Source organism: Balaenoptera physalus (genome assembly GCF_965194825.1).
Source record: "Balaenoptera physalus genome assembly, chromosome: 8".
Taxonomy (NCBI): Eukaryota; Metazoa; Chordata; class Mammalia; order Artiodactyla; family Balaenopteridae; genus Balaenoptera; species Balaenoptera physalus.
In genome coordinates, this window is record NC_138887.1 from 118,148,068 (window position 1) to 118,171,757 (window position 23,690).

The 23,690-nt window shown below is 40.6% G+C and overlaps 1 pseudogene across 1 annotated transcript; it reads right to left on the reverse strand.

The window, feature by feature from the left end:
- Window positions 1–14,278: 14,278 nt before the first annotated feature.
- Window positions 14,279–16,636, reverse strand: LOC309665831 (GTPase IMAP family member 7 pseudogene; annotated as a pseudogene). Its single transcript has 2 exons — window positions 16,627–16,636; window positions 14,279–15,118 (listed from the first exon to the last, which is right to left on the reverse strand). The product of its transcript is annotated as a GTPase IMAP family member 7 pseudogene (transcript).
- Between the last annotated feature and the right edge of the window lie 7,054 nt (window positions 16,637–23,690).

Below are 23,690 nucleotides of genomic sequence, written 5' to 3' on the forward strand. Positions count from 1 at the left end.
TAAATCGGTATAGCTACTATGGAGAACAGTATGGAGATTCCTAAAAAAATTAAAAATAGAACTACTGCATGGTCCAGCAATCCGTCTTCTGGGTATGCATCCAAAGAAAACAAAATCAGAATCTTGAGGTGATACCTGCACTCCCATGTTCACTGCAGCATTATTCACTAGTCAAGATATGGGGAAAAAATCTGTGTCCATTAATGGATGAATGGATAAATATGTCTAAGCTGTATGTAATGGGATATTTTTCAGCCATGAGAAAGAAGGAAATCCTGTTATTTGCAAAGACATGGATGAAACTTAAGGCATATGCTACGTGAATTAACTGAGAGAAAGACAAATGCTCTATAAACTCACTTATAAGTGGAATCTAAAAAGAAAAAGTGGAACTCATGGAAAAGGAGAGTATAATGGTGATTGATTACTAGGTGTTAGAGGTTTGGGAAGATGCTGGTCAAAGGGTAAAAGCCTTCAGTTATGAGATAAATAAGTTGTGGGGATTTAACGTACAGCATGGTGACTATAATGCTGCCGTGTCTATTTGAAATTTGCTAAGACAGCAGATCTTAACCATTCTCACCTCATACACAAATAAGGTAACTATGGGAGATGATAGATGTGGCAATTAACCCGATTGTGATCATCATTTCACAAAATGTACCTATGTCAAATCATGAAGTTGTACACTTCAAATTTCTACAGTTTTATTGTCAACTGTATCTCAATAAAGCTGGAGGAAAAAAATAAACATTTTAAAAATAAAAAATAAAGATAGCAGAGGAGGATGTGGAACAATCAGAAATCTGCATTGTTGGTGAGAGTGTAAAGTGTTACAACATTGTGGGAAAATGTCTGGCAGTTTCTATGTCTTTCACTAGAATATTATGTCTCCCTTTATGTAGAGCACACATGTTTCTTACCAAGTTTATTCCTTAGAACTTAAGTTTTTGTGTTGCTATTCTGTCATAATTTCCCCTTTCACCCTGTTTTCTAAAGGGCTTCTATTTTGTATGGAGGAATAAAATAAATTTTAAAGAATTCATTTTATAGCCAGACAATTTACTTTTTTCAGTATTTCTAAAAATAGTTTTTCATTTCCCTTTGATTACCGTGGGTGTCTGGGTTTATCCTAGACTCAGTTGCAGGTACTGATAGGTATCCCTCACAGTCCAAACTCCCACAATTTGAACATTTGCTATAAACAGCTTTACCCCAAATTCATTATCTGAATTGCAAATCCATTACAGCAAATCCGACTGTGCATACTAGTAAAAATGATCACATTGCATGTGAGGCTGGGAAAGAGGATGTAGAGTGAACTGCGGTCCTATCTCAGCTGCTTCCTGACAGTATCCTGTCTCCTGCCCATGTTGCTTAGCTATGTTTTTAATTGTTTAATTGTTGGAATTGCTAGACAATTGGTAGATGCATTTGTAATTTTGATAGATATTAATGAATTGTCCACAATAAAAATTTTAACCAAACTAGTTACACCAGCATTTTGTTAATTTCCCTATATCCTTGTTTATAATTTTCTCTGCCAATCTGATCAATGAAAACTTGTATTCATGTGATTTTTTTATATGCATTACTCAACATGAATGTGGTCGAGTTATTTTTCGTATGTTAAAGAACTATGTCTTTTTTTATTATTTCTCATATGTTACTCATGTTTAAATTCTGTTGCTAATCATTCTGACATTGATTTGTAGAAGTTCTTTATGTGGCCGAAAATGATCATTTTTACCTCTTCCTCTTGGAGTTTTGAAAAAAACCATCCAATTTTGTCCACTGTTAGTTTATTGTGGCTAGTATCCAGAAGAATGTTCAACAATCCCAATATAGTAGGCCTCCGTAACTTGTTTCTCACTTTTGTGGCAATACCTCAATGCTTCCAGTTAAATAAGGTGTGGGCTTTGAGCTTGAGATGGAAATTTTTATTATTTTTAAAAAGTAAGCAGTTACTAGATGCTGAATTTTACCAAATTACCTTCCAACACTAAGGTGATAATTGGATTATGTTGCTCCACAGCTTTATAATACATTAAATTATATGAAAATATTTCCTGATATTGAACCTTCTTTGCATATTTGGGACTAATCTTTCTCATCTAAGTTATTGCTGGCTTCTATTTGATAACAGTTAATTTAGAATTTTTGCATTTCTTCATGAATGATCTTATTCATTTCTAAAACAAAGAAATTCTTTTTCCGTTGATTTCCCTGGTCCTAGCTGTATCTGGTTTGGGGTCTCATTTTCCTTCCAAACGTATCAACCATGGTGTTTTTCTCGAATAGATACTTGCACTCCAGAAGAATTCTGGTTCTATCTTTTAAGAAAACAAGATTTTTACCATCACTACCTTTCACCATCACCTCTTCCTTTCTTCGGCAAGCCTGACGTTGAACAAAGACTATAGCATAGTGAATGTTATGAAGGAAAATGCCAGGGTGCCATTGGGTATGTATAAAGGATAAACTAATCTAATGGGAGGGGGGTAGCCGGGAAAGACTTCTGAGAAAAAGTAAAATTGTTTGAGCTGAACTTGAAGAGTGAGTGAGGAAAGGGACTGGAGGTGTTTCCAGGAATAAGTAGCAGCATATTCCAAGGCAAGTGACAGCATGGAACTCTCAGGTATTAAGGAAGGCAAGGATGGCTAGAACCTAGAGGCAGGAAGTCAGATTGTGTAGAAATGAGGCTGGAGATTGAGGCAGGCATTTGTCAAGTCTGGATCCTGAATGTTTTCTTGCAAAACGATGGAAACTCACTCTGAGATTGACTTGGGGTCATAGTGCCATGGCCCCGATTGTGAGTTATGTGAAGAATGGATTCGAAGGCCTTGTCCCCTACCCTGCTTTACACCATCTGCATTTGGGTATCTTTTTTGGGGTCCTCCTCAAAGTCCTCTCTCACATCCTCTGCCTCCCCACCCACCCCACCCCCTCAGTGCACGGAAACAGAACTATTGTGGTTCAAGTGAGCTGGAGAAGGACCGTGGCTGTGAGCCTTGAGGTGAGCCCACTGAACTCTCTGCCCCAATCTATTTCCTAACACCCTCCCCAGTGCTCAGCACCCTGTCAGCCCTTCATTTCCTTTCCAACCACTTCCTGCATAAGACTTTCATTTTTCACTTCTCGTTCTAAGTTCAACTATGTCTTGAGAAGAACTTGGTGTCTGGGTGTTTCTTTTTAACCAAGAGTGAAAAATAACTGTTTGCGATTCTGTCTGTGAAAGGAAACCACAAGACCCCGAGCTGCTCCTGAGGCAAGCTCCACCCTGCCAGAGGGCAGAAAGCCTATTTATCTGGTATGATCTGAAGGGACTGAAATCCCCTCCGCCAAACATCAGCTGCAGCCCACTATCCTTGAACTGTCACTGCTCTCTTCTGAGTAAAACTCTTGCACCAGGAGGGTGCTTAGGCAAAGAAAACAACACACAGGGAGAGACTTAGAAGGATGTCAAAGGGGCTTGAAGTAGTTCAAGCGAAGAGTTAAAGCTTCAAGTCCTCAAACACCAGGTATAGGCTGGAAGGTTCGGTTAGTGTAGCCTATGACCCATTGCTCTCAGCTGTGCAGGATATTTTAAAAGAGATGGACACCTCAGATCTAACTTGCTACCAGGTCCTGGATTTGAATATTATCCACTGAAATTGTAGAGATTGTTCTATTTGCTCTAGTTCTAACTTCCTGTCTTCCACCTGTCCCCCCAAACTGCTCCGTCATTTTTAGTTACCCAGGGCCCATCAGTGACCACCGATGACCAAAAGACATCCTCCGTATACTCAATGGGATTTTGGAATCTGACCGTTTCAATTCCTGTTGGGACATTAATCAGCTATGTGTCCTTAGGCAAATCTGACCCTAATTTCCTTCATCTTCAAATGGGAAAAAACTTAAACTACTGATAGGATTGTCAGCATTAAATGGAAAAATATATGTAAAGCATGTAGCCCCAGCACCTAACACCGTGGTTTCCAAGCCTTAGCCTGCATCAGAATCGCCTGAAGAACTTGGGAAAACACATAGGGCTAGGCAACATCCCTGGAGTTTCTGAATTAGTAGAATTTGGGTGGAGCCTGAAAAGTGGGAGTTCTAGCAAGTTCCCAGGTGATACTAATGCTACTGGCCCAAGGACCTCACTTTGAGGAGTGCTGCCCTAGGGCACTGTCATCATTTGTGTTGTTGAAGTTGGGTTACCATCATGTGCCCTCTACCCAACTATAAACAGAAGTAGGGGCTTTATCTCTGAGGCACCTTAACTTTCTGGCTTTCTCCCTACATAGGACATCTAGGACATTTCCTGATTGCCCAAAGCACTTCTACGTTTTCTTTCTTTTAGGTTCATCTCAGATGAGAGGGTCCAATGCTGACTTTCTCACCCAAAACCTTTACATTTCAGATGTGCTTTGTCTATCCCGTTTATGGTCTCCCATTAGCTGATTTAATCCGAGGTGAAAGACCTTCTACAGAATATGCCTTAGCCCAGTGGTTCTGGGATTTTACCTTGCATCAGACTCACTTGGAGTGTTCGTAAAAACACAGATTGCTGGACTCCCGGAGTTTCTGGTTCGGTAAGTTTGGGAGGGAGCCCAGGTCTTTGCATTTCTAACGAGTTTCCAGGTCATGCTGCTGTTGCTGGTCCGTGGCCCACACTTTGAGCAGCGCTGGCCCAGTACACAGTAAGTCTGCAAAGTAGCTCATCGGGGTAGTTTCCGTGACTCTGGGGATCAGAGTAGGTGGCCATATACATAAACAGTAAGTAGACTCAGATGTCTCTGATGTGCCTGTCGTGCGTCAGAGGATGATGTAAGGGAAAAATGAAGACACCAACGTGGCTTCATCTCTACAGGTGTCCTCATGTATTGATGAGAAGACAAGGACTGACACCTGTGGAGAAGAGGCGGCCAAGGAGGGAGTGTCTGATTGACAGGGGAGGAGGATGATCAGTGATCTCCAGTTGCCGCGTAGGAGGTTTTCTCTGAAGGATGGGAGGATGGGGTACATGGAGAGCTTTGGGGACAGACAGGTGGGAGGAAATGGCATGAACGATGGTTTGAAGGTAGAAGTAAGCATTGCATGGGTGGGAAAAAGTGCACAGGTGAACTACGCTACGTGGTGGCATGAACTACGCTACCATGTAATTACTTCTGGCTGAACACTGCGTTTCATATCTTCTTCTCATTTAATACTTAACAGCCACACTGGGAAGTAAAGATTATTATCTCCATATCTAAAGAAGTAAAAATAAGATTCAGAAAATTGAATAACTTGAACAATGTTGCTTAGAGAATGTGTTTGGGGCCGGAGCGGGGAACGGAACTTTCAGGACCCCAAACCTATCGCTGTGTCCTTTATAAGGTAGCAAAATAGAAAGAGATGGGGCTGCGAATAAAGTTTGCAGCCTGATGTAAATCTGTCAATTCCAGGCCAAGAAGTATGAACTGTGACCTATAGTGGGGGGGTCTCTTGAGCAACAGACACATGAGAAAGCTGAGTTGCATAATCTTGATTTGGTACATGGAGATTAAATTAAGGAAGTGAAACTGGGACAAGAGGGAAGTTACCATCTATCTACGTGAACTCCCATTTTCCTCTCCCTTCCTCTTTTTTTCTTACTCCGCCCAATCCTGTGTTACCCAGTATCAGTCTCTTTCACTTCCTCCCTTCTTTCTCGCACAATGTCTTTTTTTTTTTTAACTGAAGTATAGTTGATTTACAATGTTGTCTTAGTTTCAGGTGTACAGCAAAGTGATTCAGTTATATACATACATATATATTCTTTTTTCAGATTCTTTTCTGTTATGGGTTATTACAAGCTACTGAATATAGTCTCCTGTGCTATACAGTAGGTCCTTCTTGGTTATCTTTTTTATATATAGTAGTGTCTATCTGTTCATTCCAAATTCCCAATTTATCCCTCCCCCCTTTCCCCTTTGGTAACCATGTTTGTTTTCCATGTCTGTGAGTCTGAATCTGTTTTGTAAATAAGCTTATTTGTATTTTCTTTTAGATTCTACATATACATGATATCGTATGATATTTGTCTTTCTCTGTCTGGTTTACCTCACTTAGTATGATAATCTCTGGGTCCATCCATGTTGCTGCAAATGGCATTATTTCATTCTTTATTTTATGGCTACGTGGAATTCCATTGTATATATGTACCACATCTTCTTTATCCATTCATCTGTTGATGGACATTTAGGTTCACAATGTCTTTTTTAACACTCTTGACCGCAGTTCCTTGCCCCACTACATCAGGGAGTCTGAAGTACCCAATCTTAGGAGAACACACTTCCCTTCAATCCTGGTTTCTGGTCTTGACAGATTCCAGAATTGATGAGTCTGAGGGTCACAAAGAGTAGAGCAGAGGCACTAACTTTTCTGGAAAGGCCATTCTAGACTCTTCCCAGGCTGCTCCTTAGAGACTGCTGCAACCGAAGTACACACACACACACATACATACATACACAAACACACCTACTGTGGTGCTCAGCCCCCAGCCTGTTCCCAGCCTCTTCTGCTTTCAGGTCTTACCCTTTCTGAGGATTATCACCTCTGTGGAGGAATTTGCTTCAGAGGTAAATTTATTCTGGACACTGGGCCATGATTTCCTTTTCCAAGAGATGGAAGACATTTCAGGGAGCAGGCAGACTGTTAAGCTAGGGTGGTTAGAGATGGTTGCAAGGCCCCCTTTCCTATAAACATGACCCACTGGCAGTGAGACACACTCACACAATGACAGGAACTTGAATTCCTACCTGGAGAACTATACTGGGGTTAACAAAGGGGAGTGTATTAACTCCAAAAGCCCTTGTTCTACTGCATTAAGATATATAAGGGCTTTTTTCTAGACTTTCCCTAAAATCGTCTCCCCCTCTTCCTACTAATACATTAGATCTTCCCTCTCTGAGTGTCACCACAGTACTCATTATGCCTGTGAGTTGCTTTAGGGCTTTCCCATCAGCTCAGCGTTGCTGGTTTTCCCCTCTGAGCCCCCTCAGTGTTGGACTTTCCCACTGTCACCTCAGTACTTGTGCCTCCTGTTAATACACAAGTAGAGTGGAAAGAACACGGGTTGAGGGCAGAAGATGAAGACTGTGGGCGTCAGGCTGCCACTGTGGTTTATGGGCAAGACTCATAAGGCCTCTGAACATCACTTGTTTATGGTTAAAATTAGGGTTGGGGCCAATGATCTAAGGCCTCTTCCTACTGTGACATTAAAGCTCCCCAATACTTCTGACCATATCCAGGGAGCCTGAGACCCCGGCTCACTGAGGAGCACGGTCCCCAGCTCACAAACCCATCAAAGCTGACTCGATCCTCAGAGAGCCGGTCGGAATGCAGTTGTCACTCTGCAGGGCTGGTTCAGAGACAAGCGATCCCTGAACAGGTGGGCATAGTTTGGTAAATGTTCACCATCAGCTGTTCAAGTTAGGAGTTAGTGATGGAATCTGTCAGCCTTGTTTCTGGGTGATATTGCTTACTGGCACTTTGGGCAATAACCATTTCTTTGGTATGTGTTTGTTTTTATTCTTGTCCTTGTTTAACCATTTAAAAATGTTAATGGTCCTTTCCATTTCTCACTTGAGCCTCATGAAATAACACAGTGCAAAAATGGGCAAATATCCCCGGAAGACCAGACAACAGAATCCTTCATAGCCAGGTGGGGCTATGGGGTGCAATTTTCCCCATTCAGCACCTCACCACTCAACCTTCAAGCCTGCATGTCAAGTTTGACTGGAGAGGGTAATGCCTTCATAAGGTCTCCTTAGGGTCATGTGGGTGAGATGGCTCTCCTATCACTCGGAACAGAGATCCAAACCTGACCTCCTCGTGTGCATTCATTTCTCAAGCATTCCTTTCTCCCCCTCACACCCCGTGCTCCGTTCCCTACAACCATGTATCTTGTATTAGTAAATATTTCACATGTGCTAAACCAGGGGTTTGTGGAGTCATAATTAATAAAACCCTAAGCAAGTGATTCCTAAGAGTTAAAAATGTAAGCACTGGAGCATATTTGCAGAAGAGTTACTTTTGAGGGTGAAGGGGGCAGATCAAAAAGTTTGGCTCTCAAATCCTGCAATAATCCTATATTGTCTTAATGCTATAGATGACTTGTTGTTAGACTGAAATCAGAATTATCAACTATAAAATGAGAAACACATTAACATTCATTTACATTACTCTCTTACGCAAGACCTAACCTCGTTTTACACATGGTTAAAATCATCAAACTTTACAAGGTCTCTGTTCAACTGTAACCTTCTCTTGCTGATGGTACCCTCTTCCATTTTTGAACACCTTATTTAGATTCTCCTTTTGGTGGAGAAATCCTGAAATATGTGCCGTTTTGTCTGTTTTCTGCTTTACACATCCATAGCCAGCAAATTTCTTCAGATATGCCTACTTGCCAAGTATCTTCTTCTTGAAACTCTTATTCAGGTCCTTCATTATTTTCTGTATAGTTATTTTATACACTTTAAAAATATTCTTTGCTACACTCCCCTGAATACTCCAAATTGTCAATACCATCCAAGATCTAGTCCCTGAATTGGCTATGTGTTTCTATGTGTTGTCTGCTCAACACAAACAGTTGGCAGTATTATTTCCTGTCGGATCTGGACTTCTGATAATAAAGTCTGGGTTAAAGGGGCTTATTTTTTTTTTTTTTTTTTTTTTTTTTTTTAACATTTATACATTTTTATTTTAAAATATTCAGACAATACAAAAAACTATGAAGAAAAGAATCAATAACCTATAGCATCCACATCCTAGTTATAATATGACCTAGAGTTAATAACATATTGGTGTAATTTCTCCCAAACTTTAAAATTCACATGTTATATCTATATCTAAGATGTGTGCATATAAACACATATGTATGCACACATCTTAGATATAATATATACCTGATTGATATATTTACTTATTTCCATTTCTTTTTTTTTTTTTTTTTTTAACATCTTTATTGAAGTATAATTGCCTTACAATGGTGTGTTAGCTTCTGCTTTATAACAAAGTGAATCAGTTATACATATACAATATGTTCCCATTTCTCTTCCCTCTTGCATCTCCCTCCCTCCCACCCTCCCCATCCCATCCCTCTAGATGGTCACAAAGCACCGAGCTGATCTCCCTGTGCTATGCGGCTGCTTCCCACTAGTTATCTATTTTACATTTGGTAGTGTATATATGTCCATGACACTCTCTTACCCTGTCACATCTCACCCCACCCCCTCCCCATATCCTCAAGTCCATTCTCTAGTAGGTCTGTGTCTTTATTCCCGTCTTGCCACTAGGTTCTTCATGGCCTTTTTTTTTTTTTTTTTTTTTTTCCTCTTTTTTTTTTTTTTTCCCCTTAGATTCCGTATATATGTGTTAGCATACTGTATTTGTTTTTCTCTTTCTGACTTACTTCACTCTGTATGACAGACTCTAACTCCATCCACCTCATTACAAATACCTCCATTTCATTTCTTTTTATGGCTGAGTAATATTCCATTGTATATATGTGCCACATCTTCTTTATCCATTCATCTGTCGATGGACATTTAGATTGCTTCCATGTCCTGGCTATTGTAAATAGAGCTGCAATGAACATTTTGGTACATGACTCTTTTTGACCTATGGTTTTCTCAGGGTATATGCCCAGTAGTGGGATTGCTGGGTCGTATGGTAGTTCTATTTGTAGTTTTTTAAGGAACCTCCATACTGTTCTCCATAGTGGCTGTATCAATTTACATTCCCACCAACAGTGCAAGAGTGTTCCCTTTCCTCCACACCCTCTCCAGCATTTATTGTTTCTAGATTTTTTGATGATGGCCATTCTGACCGGAGTGAGATGATATCTCATTGTAGTTTTGATTTGCATTTCTCTAATGATTAATGATGTTGAGCATTCTTTCATGTGTCTGTAGGCCATCTGTATATCTTCTTTGGAGAAATGTCTATTTAGGTCTTCGGCCCATTTTTGGATTGGGTTGTTCGTTTTTTTGTTATTGAGCTGCATGAGCTGCTTGTAAATCTTGGAGATTAATCCTTTGTCAGTTGCTTCATTTGCAAATATTTTCTCCCATTCTGATGGTTGTCTTTTGGTCTTGTTTATGGTTTCCTTTGCTGTGCAAAAGCTTTTAAGTTTCATTAGGTCCCATTTGTTTATTTGTGTTCTTATTTCCATTTCTCTAAGGGGCTTATTTTTGATGAAAGATTTTTTGCATCATTGGTTCGTCTTCAGTGTTAGCTCACAGAAAATTTCCAGGTTAATATACAGTGAAAATATCCTGTTTTTTCAACACCTCCAGTCTGTTCTTCTAAATTTATTTTTGGAAGAGCTATCATTTAAGAATTTTTAAAATAATTATTCAGCTGGTTTTAGGGCAGGATTCTAGCTTGTCAATATCACTTTGGTTCCTGCCCATAATGCCTTGTTGCCAATATTATTTAGAATACTAGTTGTTTTCTGGACAGTTAAGGAGAACATATGTAAAATAGAAGCCTGGACTAGACATCGACTCCATAACCAACTGTGTGACCTTAATACATCCTTCGAACCTCAGGTTCCTAATATTTTAACAGAAATTGTAATATCTAATTAGACCGTATCACAGGGATCGTGGAAGAACAATTAAAACAATGGAGGTAAGAGAATTTTCCAAAATATGAATTGCTTCATGGAGAAGGATAACTAGAAAAGTGGTAAAGATGATGATGGTGACACTGTTGATATTCTTTGCCTTCATCACCATCTTCTGCAACATGGTAATTTGGGGATCCCAAAGCCTGGAGAAAGCAATCCAAATTAGAAGAAATTTTTAGGAAATAGATAGAATACCACTGATCATGGAATGGGACATTGTAGAATGTGTTCCACGGCTCTGTGATGAGAACTCCCATACCTTGGCTTGTGACCAGGACCAGCCGTGGGAGAACTCTCTAGAACATCTGGCTTATCTTCTCATCCTCCTTTCTGCACTTCTTTTCCTGATGGCAACACCTCATCTCCCAATCTTCACCCCTGAAAACCCAGAGCTCACAAGCTCTCTTTTGGTGTCCTGGTTCCCAAAGAGAGAGGGCGTGGAAACCATTGTTAGGGCACCTGAGGTAGCCTTTCTAGAACGAGATGGCTCTGGAAGAGAGAGGGAGCCTGGTCTGGATGTCCTGAGGCTTTGATCAGAAAAACTTGGATGTTGAGGCCAAGAACGGACCTTAATACATTATTGGAACCTCAGTTCAGGAAGTCCTGGGGACCTGGCGCCGTGAGAGGAGAGGAGGCCCGGGGGACTGTGTGGCGGGCAAGGGGTCCTGGTTAGACTGTAAGGTGGGAGGGATGGGGCGTGGGTGCAGTGGGGGCAGCCCAGAGAACAGGATCCACGCTCAAGACCAGCATTTCTCACCTTACAACTTTTTGCCCGTGGCTACTCTTTGTCGGCAAGTTCATATCTCACAAGGGACACTGAGGCCATGATGTCAACACAAAAGAGTCCTCATGAGCAAGGTGCTTCCTACAGTAGTCAGTGTAAAGTCATGCCTCTGCTCACAGACAGGACCGGCTCTGTCCATGTCACCCTATCCCTCCCCTTTCTATTTCATCCCATTTTATCGCATTCCTTATACAGCTCTTCACCAGGCACCTTCTGTGTGTTCAGCTCTGTGCAGTGGTGTTTGTAAGAGAAGACCTCAGTCTAGGGGGTGGATGAGTCTCATGTACAGGGCATAAACACAGGATAAAGTAAAGCGGCAACACACGTAAGGACCCAGAATGCATGGAACAGAACTCAAGGGCTAGGGGAGGAGAACAGCAGGAAGCTGGCCTGGATTATAGGGGACGGGCGGGCGAGGTGAAAAGGCAGCTGATAGTTCTTCAGGGAGCAGGGCCCTGCTGGCGGCTCTGAGAATCTGAGACTTGAATCCCCCTTCCCTTCCTTTCTGCACATCACCCTGCCCTGGCCCTGCAGGAGGGGCTGAAGGGAAAGCACCTCAATTAGAAGAGCTGTGAAGTTCAAGTCAGTGTTGTGTGACTAAACCAGGGCCTCCACCCCTTCCCACACTGCATATGTCCTTGAACTACATTTAGGTCTTCTTCCAATTTATAAACTTCTCACTGAAATTTTAAAGATACATCTGAATTCAGGGAATTCATGTTTTATCAGAAATCAGAGCAGAGTAGTTTGTAATTCCCCTAATGAATGAAACTATATTGAGAACTGAATAACAACAAAAAAATAAAAACTTTTGGATTAAGCTACAGCAGTATTTAGAGGGAAATTCATAATCTTACATATGTATACTTGAAAATAAAAAGCAAAAAAATTAAAAAGGAGAGCAGAGTAAAACCAAAGAACAGAGAAGAAAGGAGATAATAAAGAAAGGAACAGAAATTATTGAGATATAAAAGAGCACAAATGAGCATATCAAAATTTAAAAACTAAAGCTGATTCTTTGGACTGACTAATAAAGTTCTGCTAATACGGATCAAAATCAAAAAGAGAGTGAACACAATAAAAATACTAAGCATTAAAAAAAAGAATGTAACTATATATTCAAAGGAGATTTTAAAAATTTTAAGAGAATTCAATGAATAAATTTATGCCAATAAATTTGAAAATATAGATGAATGGATAATAAAAAAAGATAAATAAATAAACTATAGAATTTCAGGTAACAAAGAAAACAATGGCATTATTAATCCCATGGGAAGAAATACTTTCTTGCTATTTCCCAAACTGTATCCTTTAAATATTTGATTCCTTTAAAATGTTTTAGGAATATAGACCTACTCTAAACAAGACCAATGTGTTAAGAAACATACCAGAGACTATGCATCCATATTCAACAATTACTTTATTTTAACACAGTTTTGTTTTGTTTTGTCAGATTATTACCAACACTCAAATCTGTCCCCTTTGAGCTAAGGCATGCGACCTAACCCTCTTTCCCCTTCTCACAATACATCTGGAACTCTTCCGGTAGCACGCACCTTAGAGTGAGGGATGCCAAAAGAGAATCAGTCTGTTTATTTTATGGCTACCTCTTACAGCTTTACCATTGACCCTAATCACCAGACTGGGGCATTTTTGAAACCTAAAATTCATTCCCAGGTCAAGCTGTGATCCCAGAAAGCAGTCAAAAGTTTTGCTGCAGACACACCACAGGCTTGGCATGACAAGACTCCTACACAGGTATATTTTACTGGTCAGATCTGAGAGCCCCTGATACCTGTGGCTGGACTTTTGGTTGGAGGTGGCAGCTGCTCAGATCGGGCCAGGCAGAGAGGGAACCAGGAGCCAAATTCCCTCATCTAGTTCTCTAGCTCCCACAGATCCTCTGCTGCCCGCCCCACTGGTGGGGCCTGAGAGAGAGACAGAGAACAATGGAGTCCACTGATGTGGTCCCCGGCAGGGCCAAAGAAGGACCGAAAAGGGAAGAGAGTGGATCTGCAGGGGACACTGGAAAGTTTCTGACACAGAGCTATTTGAATTTATAGGCAGGAGAATTTTAAGTTGGCACCTAGAAAAGGAAAGCGGAGAAAAATAAGAGACTTGGGCAATTGTTTTTTGAAATGGGCCTTTGGAATTATTGTTTATTGGAGGATATTACAAATGTTGTTATTTGTCTCTTTGTTCATTTGTTGAATGAACAATATACTGAAATAGATCAAAGGATCTATAGTAAAAAGTAAGTTTCCTCCCACCCTGATCCCCAGAATCTGAAGTTCCTTTCCCCAGCGGCAAGTGCAGTGGCCAGTATTTAAAGACTTATTTTGTATATATGCATACACAAACATACATCTTGTACTAGTTATCCACTGCTGTGTAACAAATTACCCCAAAACTTAGTGGCTTGAAACAACAAACATTTATCAACTCATGTCTCAGAAACCAGAGAACAATGCTGCTGGGGTAACTGGATAATTTACTGACAGTTACAAAATGCTCACAAGGGGCCCGTGTAATGTGCTTCACAGGTAGTGTCAACACTGAATACAGGATGCATTTTGGCCTTCAAATTCCTTCCATTTGAGTCTTAAAACCATGCCCAGTGAACAAGGGTTCAAACTTAGCAATTTTGTAATTTCTTAAATTTGTTGGTGTTTGTGGGGAGGGGCAGACATGGAGAGTGGTCGGGAGTGAGCTGGAGAGATGCTTCACTAACCATAGTAAATTGCGAAAAAATAGTTATTTCTTGAACAAATGAAATACTTTTAAAAGCAAATTCATATCTCCATGATGTGTATGGCTAAAAATATTGTTTTGGGCCTCCTCCCTAACATTTCTTAGTTTTCTTCGTATGCCATCTTTAGTAATTTAATTTTTCTCTCTTTCTCCTGCATACTATTCTTGCATGCCCGAGCACACTTCTCTTTCACTTTTTGGATTTCTATTTCTAACTGATCAGCGTAGATTTTCTTTAAGACTTCCTCCCGCCTTCTCAGGCTTTCCTCCGTGTCCTTGTATATGGCGTCGGAAAAGTAAGCCCCCTGGTTGTTCTGCACCATCTTCTCTATCAGCTCCACCAGCTCCCGCACCTGAGCTTCCTTCTCAGCCTGGTCTGTACTCCTGTTACTGAAGGCGCAGCAGCGGTCTCCACACTCCTCGAGGATGCTTCGCAGGTTTACATCTGCACCCTGCACAAAGTCGCTTAGGCTGTGGTCCTCCAGTTCATCTTTGCGAGTGAACAAGATGATCATGTGCTTCATGGCTGGTTCCCCAAACACAGCCTTGATCAACGCCACGGTTTTCTGCTCTTCCTCCTTGTAGCGGCCCAGCTGCACGAACAAGACGGTGGCGTGAGGGCCGGGGCAGGAGGCGAGGACACAGCAGCTGATTTCCTTGCACATGGTGCTCAGGCTCTCTTCGTTGTCGAAGATCCCTGGGGTGTCAACACCGAGAAGGTCTCTCCCCTTCCATTTCCGGGATGCTTTCTGACAAGTTTTGGTAACAGCTTTGGCAGAAATCCTAGAGTCGAACAATTTTTCCCCCGAAGATGGTGTTTGCCGTCGCACTTTTCCCACTTCCAGTCTTCCCGACAAGCAGGACCCTCAGAGCGTTGTCCTGGGATTGTGCCACGTCCACATCAGAGGCTGTGTCCACATCAGCTGTGTCCACATCAGAGGCTGTGGAGTGTAGGCAACTCAGCTATGGTTCACAAAGGAACGAAAAAATGTATTTAGATAAAGTTGAAACCATTCCCAACCCTTCCTTATTTCTTACTCTCCTGTATATATAAATCATTCCAAGTTTTCTAAGTCAGGGGAAGTTGTATTTTACGTAGGATACTCTCCCTGATATCTTCTACTTACTATTTGAGTTCCCGTTACATCCCCCTCTTGTGTTGCTGTGATGAAACCAGCGTTTGCCATGTTAAAATCTGGGTTGTTTTTAAACTGCTTTTCTCCATTTAATAAAATAATATACAGTTTGTTGTAGAACAGGTCCAAGTTTGTTTAAGATCGAATTTGAGGGATCCTGGTGGAAGCAGTTAGCAACTTATCCTATGCAAGAATGCTCATTAAAGAGCACTAACAGGGACTTCCCTGGTTGTCCAGTTGTTAAGAATCCGCCTTCCAATGCAGGGGACACGGGTTCGATCCCTGGTCTGGGAACAAAGATCCCACATGCCGAGGGGCAACTAAGCCTGCGTGCCACAACTACTGATCCCATGCGCTCTCCACAACTAGAGAGAAGCCCGCACGCCGCAGCGAAGATCCCTCGTGCCACAACGAAGGCCTGACACAGCCAAAAATAAAACAAACAAATAAATAAATATTTTTAAAAAAAAGCACTAACAATCTGGACACAAACAGAAAGAAAGTGTGGATGGCGGAGCCAGCAAAACAGTCCCACTACAGGGACTCTCAACACGGAAGGAAAACAACCGTTTGGTGAGACATGTGAAAACTGTCCTGAAATTTGTGTATGCCACACAGAGCTAAATTAATCTGATATTCTTACACTGCACAGAGAAAGGAAGATAAATTTGATGTTCTTATTCTAAAAATACTCTAATGTTTAGAACCAATAATGGGTCCCTTATGATCTATAGTAACATAAAGTGTTTCAAGTGGGTTGATGGTTATCTGGCTTGATATTTTAGACGATAATCCTGCATCGGCTGAGAAAATAGATTGGCTAATGTCTAAATTTTAAATTACGTACATCTATTGTAGGTAAATAGAGCTTATAAATATTGACTCCATTAGAGACATAAAGTTGAAGTAGACCAGTGATCATGGAAGAATGGACAGAGAAAGCAGTCGAAGTGCTCCCCACAAAACATCATCAGTCCCAGATGGCTTCACAGGAGAATTCTATTAAACCTGCAGCGATCAGAGAATCCCAATTTTACTTAAATTATCCCAGAATATAGGGAAATAAGGTAAACCTTCAAATTCTTTCTAAGAAGTAAATGTAACTTTGAGCTGCAAATCTGACAAAGATTCTACCAGAAAACTACAGATGAATCACATTTATGAATATCAATATAAAATCCTAATAAAATATTAGCAAAAACAGAATCTGAAGCATTTTAAAAAGGGTTACAGTATAACCAAGTGGGATTTACTCTAGAAAACTAGAGAGAGGGGGGATGTTCATTAAGAGGAAAATTATTAACATAACTCACCAATAGCCATTCTCAGTAAAAACATTCTGTAAAATATGAATTGACACATATTTTCTTATCTATTTCTCTACTCATCCTGAAAGCCAGCAACTTACTTAATGGGGAAATACTTTCTCACTAAAACTAAAACCATCTTCAACTCACTTTCCCGTGGTATTTGAGAAATCAGTCAATGCAAAGAGAAGAAAAAGTAATTACAGGAATGAGAATTAGAAAAAGAACAACAGGGAAGGCCAGATAGTACACAATATTGTAAAGCCCCTTAGAGTATTGATGCATGAATAGAAAGACCAGTGGGAAAATCAGAAAATCTAGAGAAACACTCATTTGCATAAGAAAATTTAGTGTATAATAAAGGCAACATCCCATATCAGGGGAGAGCAGATGGACATTATAATGAGAAGTATTGAAATAACTGAATAATCATTTGAAAAAGTGTTAAAATTGGATTCATTCCTCATACCAACCCAGGAAGTATTCCAAATGCATCAGATATTTGTTAAAATATTAAACTATGAACTATTACAGCAGACAAATTCTTTCAAAACCTGAGAGTGAGGAAAACTTTTCTAAATTGAACTCAAAATACAGATGCATATCTGCTCTGTAAACACGTTCATAGCAATCAGTTTTTTTCAATGATCAATGTAATAATAAAATATTCTAAACAGATCAGTATAAAGCATTTTGCCTCTGCTCATATTTATCAGCTAGAAATAATTAACTAAGGCAAATTAAATCATTATCAAAAATGATAAGATTTGTACCTGCATATCCAATATATTGAGTGCAACTTAGAATTATTTTTAATGTATTGCATTAAAAGGTAGTAATAAGGCCTTAGGACTCCAAGTACAGGTTACTTTGTAACAATTTTCTCTTTTCACTTCAAGCTTTGTCACTGGACTAATATATTTGGTTCCTTATTATGTTTACTCAGCGATTTCACAATTACCAGGAAAATAAGTTAATTCTTTGTAGTTTAAAACAACAACAACAACAAAATACAGATGCAATATGGAATCCATTTGATAAATTTGACTTCCAGATTCCAGTTACATGTCAGGAGCTTGGAAGTCACTACTCCATCCTAAGAATAAGTGATAAGCTGAACAGAGTGAAAAAGCAACTCTTCTTAAATCCTTAAGAGATCCCTTTGAGGACACAGGGCAAAGTGCTGCCCCCAAGACTGGAGAACAGACAGGCAAATGCAGGGAGTCCTGGCTTTGCAGAGCAGAGACTCGCCACGGGCAGCAGTGCTGGGCAGGGAGCCCTGCTGTGATTGACAGATTGCTCGATGGTCAGCGTGGAGTTAAAGCTCCAGGGGGACCCAGTCATGGGGGGCGTCTCCACACTTTTGTGAGTTTCACTTCTAATTGCTCCACCAGGTTCTCACAGTAAATATCGGGAAGAAAAATCCCCTGTTGCTTCCTGCAGGGGGAGGGGCAAAGGAACCATCTTAAAATAGAGCAGAGCATCTTTTTCTCCTCAACAAGGCTTGCCCTCAAGGGAAACCAGTTAACCAGAGCCTAACCTGCAGGGGTTTTATCGGAGCCTACCTAACCTGGAGGAAGAAAAATCTACAACTACAGTCAGCGCTAAGCCTCTCATGTAGGAAAAGGGAAATACCCACCTCCAGACCACTGGAACCCTACTGTCCCACCCAAGTGGGGAGAAAAAGACTGAAAAACACTGGTGAGGTTCACAGTCCAGAGGCAAAGGCTCACTAGAACTGAGATACAATCATAGGACTATAGAATACTTCTCCTCCCCCAGCCCATCACCCCATTACTAAAGGCTTCTTTACAGCAGTTCTTGTTCATGTCCAGCTAACAAGAAAAATTACAAGGCATACTAAAGAGCAAAAAACATAATTTGAAGAGACAGAGCAAGCATCAGAACCAGACATGGTAGGTGTCGACCGAACAAAAATGCACAACCTAAAAGTTGAGAATTCTGTTTCATTTGAGGAATTACTGAGGACTATAGCTCGGGAGACAGCCTGTCAGATAGTTCTGAGAAACTGTTCCAAAGAGGTAGTGGAGGAGCCAGGAGATATAGGAGTTTTTGTTGAAAACAAAACAAAACAAATATGTAGTCAAACATCAAAAGGTTACTGCTAGTCACACAAAAACCAGACATCTCAAGTTAATGATGTAGTGCCATTCTATGTCTGGGAAGATGCAAGAGTCTGGGCTCACTGAAACCATTCCTTTGATATGCATCTTAGCTATCTAGGGCCAGTATCCTGCTTTCCTCTATTCTGAATTCCCCTCAGGGCCCACTGTCAGGGGGCTGCAATGCTGATGGCTTGATGGTGGGAAACATTCATGTTTACTGAAAAGGCAGGCAAGATTGTTTTGTCCACACAGGAATCTTGGTATTATTAAACCAGGAATTTAAAACAACTAAGATGAATATGCGCGGGCTCTAATGTAAGAACAGGTGAGCCATGTAAGCAGAGACATGGAAATCCAAAGAAAGAACCAAAAGTATAATGCTTGAGATCAAAAGCGATGTAACAGAAATGAAGAATGCCTGTGATGGGCTACTTAGACCAACCAGATTATAGTCTTCAGGACCAGTTTCTACTCAAAGAAACCAGGGATTCTTGGAGAAATGACTGATTCAAAGTCTGAGGCAGGAAAGGCATGAAATGACCTGGGATCATCTTATAGGACCTTTTTTTTTTTCCAACCTGATTCAAACAAACTAAACTGTAAATAAATTATGAGATAATCCTTGAAATCTAAACTCTAATGAGAGGATATTTGATAAAATTGAAGATTTATAGTACCTTTGATACTGTGGTTATGTTTTTTAAAAATCATCTTTCTGTTTCAGATATGCATACTAAAATATTTATAGGTAAAATGATACAATGTCTAGTATTTGCTTCAAAATAATCCAGGGTTGGGATGGGAAGTAGGTTGGGGTATACAGGAAACATGAACGGTCAGGAGTTGATATTTGTCAAAGCTTGGTGATGGATATATGGGTGTTTATTATACTATTCTTCTGTAAATGTCTGAAATGTTCTATAGCAAAAGGTTTAAGATGTATGTATGCCTTTGCAACCACTACTGAGTATATACTATATTCCGGACACTCTGATATGCATGTTTCATAGGAATATTTACTCCTTATAAATACTCTAGGGTGAAGGTAGTATTATTATTCTAATGTTATAGGTAAGGAAACTGTGGTTCAAAAGTACTGAGAAACTTGCCCAAGGTCATGGTGCTAAAAGGTACTGGGCTGAACAAGGATTTGAGTCAAAGACTGTCTGACTACCGTGCTCACTCTTAACCACTGCGCACTACGGCCTCTTCTTGTTCCTTCTCGGACCCATCGTTCTATACTTTACATCAGGTCAGAGGCGGATCAGGGGAAAATAGTCCACACTCTTTCCCAAATGGTGACCTGTTAGCAAGCCTGTCATTAGGGAAGGCAAGGAGGAGGGTTCACATTTCACAGATCGTTTTTCTCTCTCTTCCATCTTGGGAAGCCAAAGGTGGGAGTCATGGTCAGGGGAAAAAAAAAAAACATTTAAAAATGTTTCTCCAGTGGTTCTCGGAAGACCTAGAGGACCTCCAGGTGAAAGAAAGGCTGCGAAGTGAAAAAGGCATGTGCTTCAGAAAAGAACCAACTTACACTGTGAGTCCAGACCCACCACTTCTAGAAAATTCCTTCAGCTCCCTGAGGTTCAGTTCCCTCTGCTATGAAAAGGGACAATAAAACCAATCTTGCAGGCTTGCCATGAGGCTTTCGTAGGATAGAAATCTCTATAAAGATCTCTTATGTTGCCTAGAGCATGGCAGCCACTCAATAAAAAGGTAGTGCTACAAAGTGCATTGAAATATAGGGAAACCCGGGAAAGAAACATAACTGAGTGACTGAGAGACACATTGCAACTTAGAGATTCAGCTGGATTTACAGGTTATATTCTTTCTTCCGAGTAGCTAATCCTCTCCCTATAGCACCGCCTCCTGCACCCCATACCTTGCACCTGGAGGGACACAGCCTCCTTCTTGTGAAGTGTGGGATGAATCCAGATGAGAGTTCAGTGGGCAAGGTTCTAATCTTTCCTTGTCCACCTCTACGAGCCCTGGAGAGCCACCAGTTCTCTGGAATTTGAATCTTTTGGAGAGTCACCAGTTCTCTGGAATTTGATTCTTTTCAGTGAGTAAAGGGAGTTAGAGTAGATTTAATGGAATGGTCTGTAAATTGCCTTCCAGGTCTGAAGGTCTGCCTTGGGGACACTAACTACCTATTAAAGGAACATGACAGGTTTCCAGGTAAAACTATCACAACAGCCACTGACTAAAAAGTGCACTATTTTTTTTAACTTTTTATTTTATATTGGAGTATAGCCGATTAACAATGTTGTGATAGTTGCAGGTGCACAGTAAAGGGACTCAGCCGTCTATATACATGTATCCATTCTCCCCCTAACTTCCCTCCCATCCAGGCTGCCACAGAACATTGAGCAGAGTTCCCTGTGCTATACAGTAGGTCCTTGTTGGTTATCCATTTTAAATACAGCAGTGTGGACATGTTGATCCCAAACTCCCTGAATATCCCTTTCCCCCCACCCTTCCCCCCGGTAACCATAAGTTTGTTCTCTAAGTCTGTGAGTCTGAGAGAGTGCACTATTAAGACAAGGTCAGCCACTCCTAACAAAATTGTAAGTGTGCAATACATTACCCATCCCCCAGCCTCTGGCAACCACCATTCCACTCACTGAGTCTATGACTTTGACTATTTTGTATATACATGGAATCATACAGTATTTGTCTTTCTGTGACTGGCTCACTCCACTTAGCATAATGTCCTCACATTTCATCCATAGTGTCTCATATGGCATATGATTTTCCTCTTTTCTAAGGCTGAATAATATTCCACTGTAGGTAGATACCACATTTTTTTACACACTCATCTGTTGATGGACATTCAGGTTGTTTCCACATCTTGGCTATTGGGAAGAGTGCTGCAATAAACATGGAAGTGCTAATATTGCTTCAAGATCCTGATTTCAACTTTTTGGATCAATGCCCAGAAGTAGAATTGCTGGATCATATAGTATGACAAATTGACAAATTATAATTATATGTATTGAAGGTATACAACTTGATGATTTGATATATACATTGTGAAACAGTCACCACAATCAAACTAATTAACATATCCACCACTTCACGTAGTTACCATATTCCTTTCTTTCTTTCTTTTTTGTGTTGAGGGCATTTACACTGTTTCCAGTTTTTGCTATTCTATGTATCCTGCTATAAATATTGTAGACATTACCTTTTGTTGGCACACACACACTTTACTGTTGGATACGCACCTTGGGGTAGAATGGTGAAGGTTGACTACGTGTATGTGATATTCAGGTTTCTGAGATACTCCACAGAGTTTTCCAAAGTGGTTCTACTAATATACATTTTCACTAAACGTGGGAGATTTCTGTTTGCTTCATACCCTCAGAAATTTCTCAAAGTTTTCTTTATTAGATTTTTTTACACAATTTTAAAGTTTATTCTCAGGCTTTTTATTTTGTTGTTGTTGTTTTAAAGGTCATAAGTTATACCTAATTGGCTATTGTTTGTATGTTAGACAGTTTTTATGGTTTTTATTTAATTTTGCATCCATCAATTTACTAAATTCTCCTATTGTTTATAGTAGTTTATCAGTTTATTCTCTTGATTCTTCCCACATATATAATCATAGCATCTACAAATAATGATAATTTCACATCCACCTTTACATTTTTTATACATACAGCTACTTTGTCTCTTATGGTTTCAGTATATATACTAGAAAAAGTTTAAAATAGTGTTAGTGAACATTTTAATCCTCCAAACCACCATTAAACCTCCAAAATCTTTATCAAAATCTTTTTGTCAATAGAATACACTCCCTGAGAAAGCTTTTGGTTCCAGCTCTTTACAGTAGTTCCAGGAAAGAAAGGTGGGAATGAAGTATTCAGGTAACTAGAAAAAGTTCTTCACGGCCAGAGCATAGAAGGAAAGAAAAATCCTGTGATAAAATGAAGTGGGAAAGGTGGGAAGGGACCATCCTTGGCCTGAATCACCTAAAGGGGGAGAAGAGGAGGAAAAGCTTAAAAAAAAAAAATTGTGATGCTCACAGCCCAGGAACACAGACCCACTGTAAGAGCGAGATTCAATCCCAACAGGATGCTTCCGCTCCTTCACTCCCTACCCCACATCAGCAGGACTCCAGTATGAAAACAGTGAATGAAAGCTGAGAGAACAGCAAGGCACAAGCTCTATTTAGGAAGTGGTTTTAGGGAAACCCACAGACAATGGGGGAGACAAAACAAGGGCACTAGAGGAAACTGAAGCCTCTAGCACCTACAGCTACAACAAACATTAAACACAGCTCGTAGCCAGATCAACATCAAATCTCACACCATAGGCCTATTCACCTCAGTTCCTAATATCTGACATATCATGTCTGGCTTTCAACAACATTACAGCGCGTGCTGAAAGGCAGGAGAAAACACACAAAGCAAACATTAGAACCAGACTCAGATGTGACACAGATTTTGGAATTTTCAGACACAGAATGTGTGTGTGTGTGTGTGTGTGTGTACACACACGCATGTAGAGAGACTTATTATAAAGAATTGGCTCGTGTGGCTCCTGTGGTCCACGGGATTATGGAGCTGATGAGTCCCAAGATGTAGGGTCAGCAAGCTGGAGGCCCTGGACAGCCAGTGAAGGGCTGAAGGAGGAGCCTGGGGGAGGAAGAGAGACAGTGAATATCCGCCACGACCCGGAAGGCAGAGGATGCCTGCAGGAAGTGGGGAATTCTCAAAAAAGGGAGGAAATCAGTAAAAAGTAATTCCCCCGGCGCAACATTTTCTGAGAGATCTGCTGCTTTGCTTTAGGCCTCTGGGTTCTAGCTGTGCTAGTTCAGAATAAAAATAATAACAATACGCGTGTTCTTGTTTTTCCTGTGGCTGTTGTTTTTCCTGTGGCTGTTATCACGGCTGCAGAGGAAGGGCAGCGGCAGAGTTTTCTGAGTCAGGAGGGCCCGGC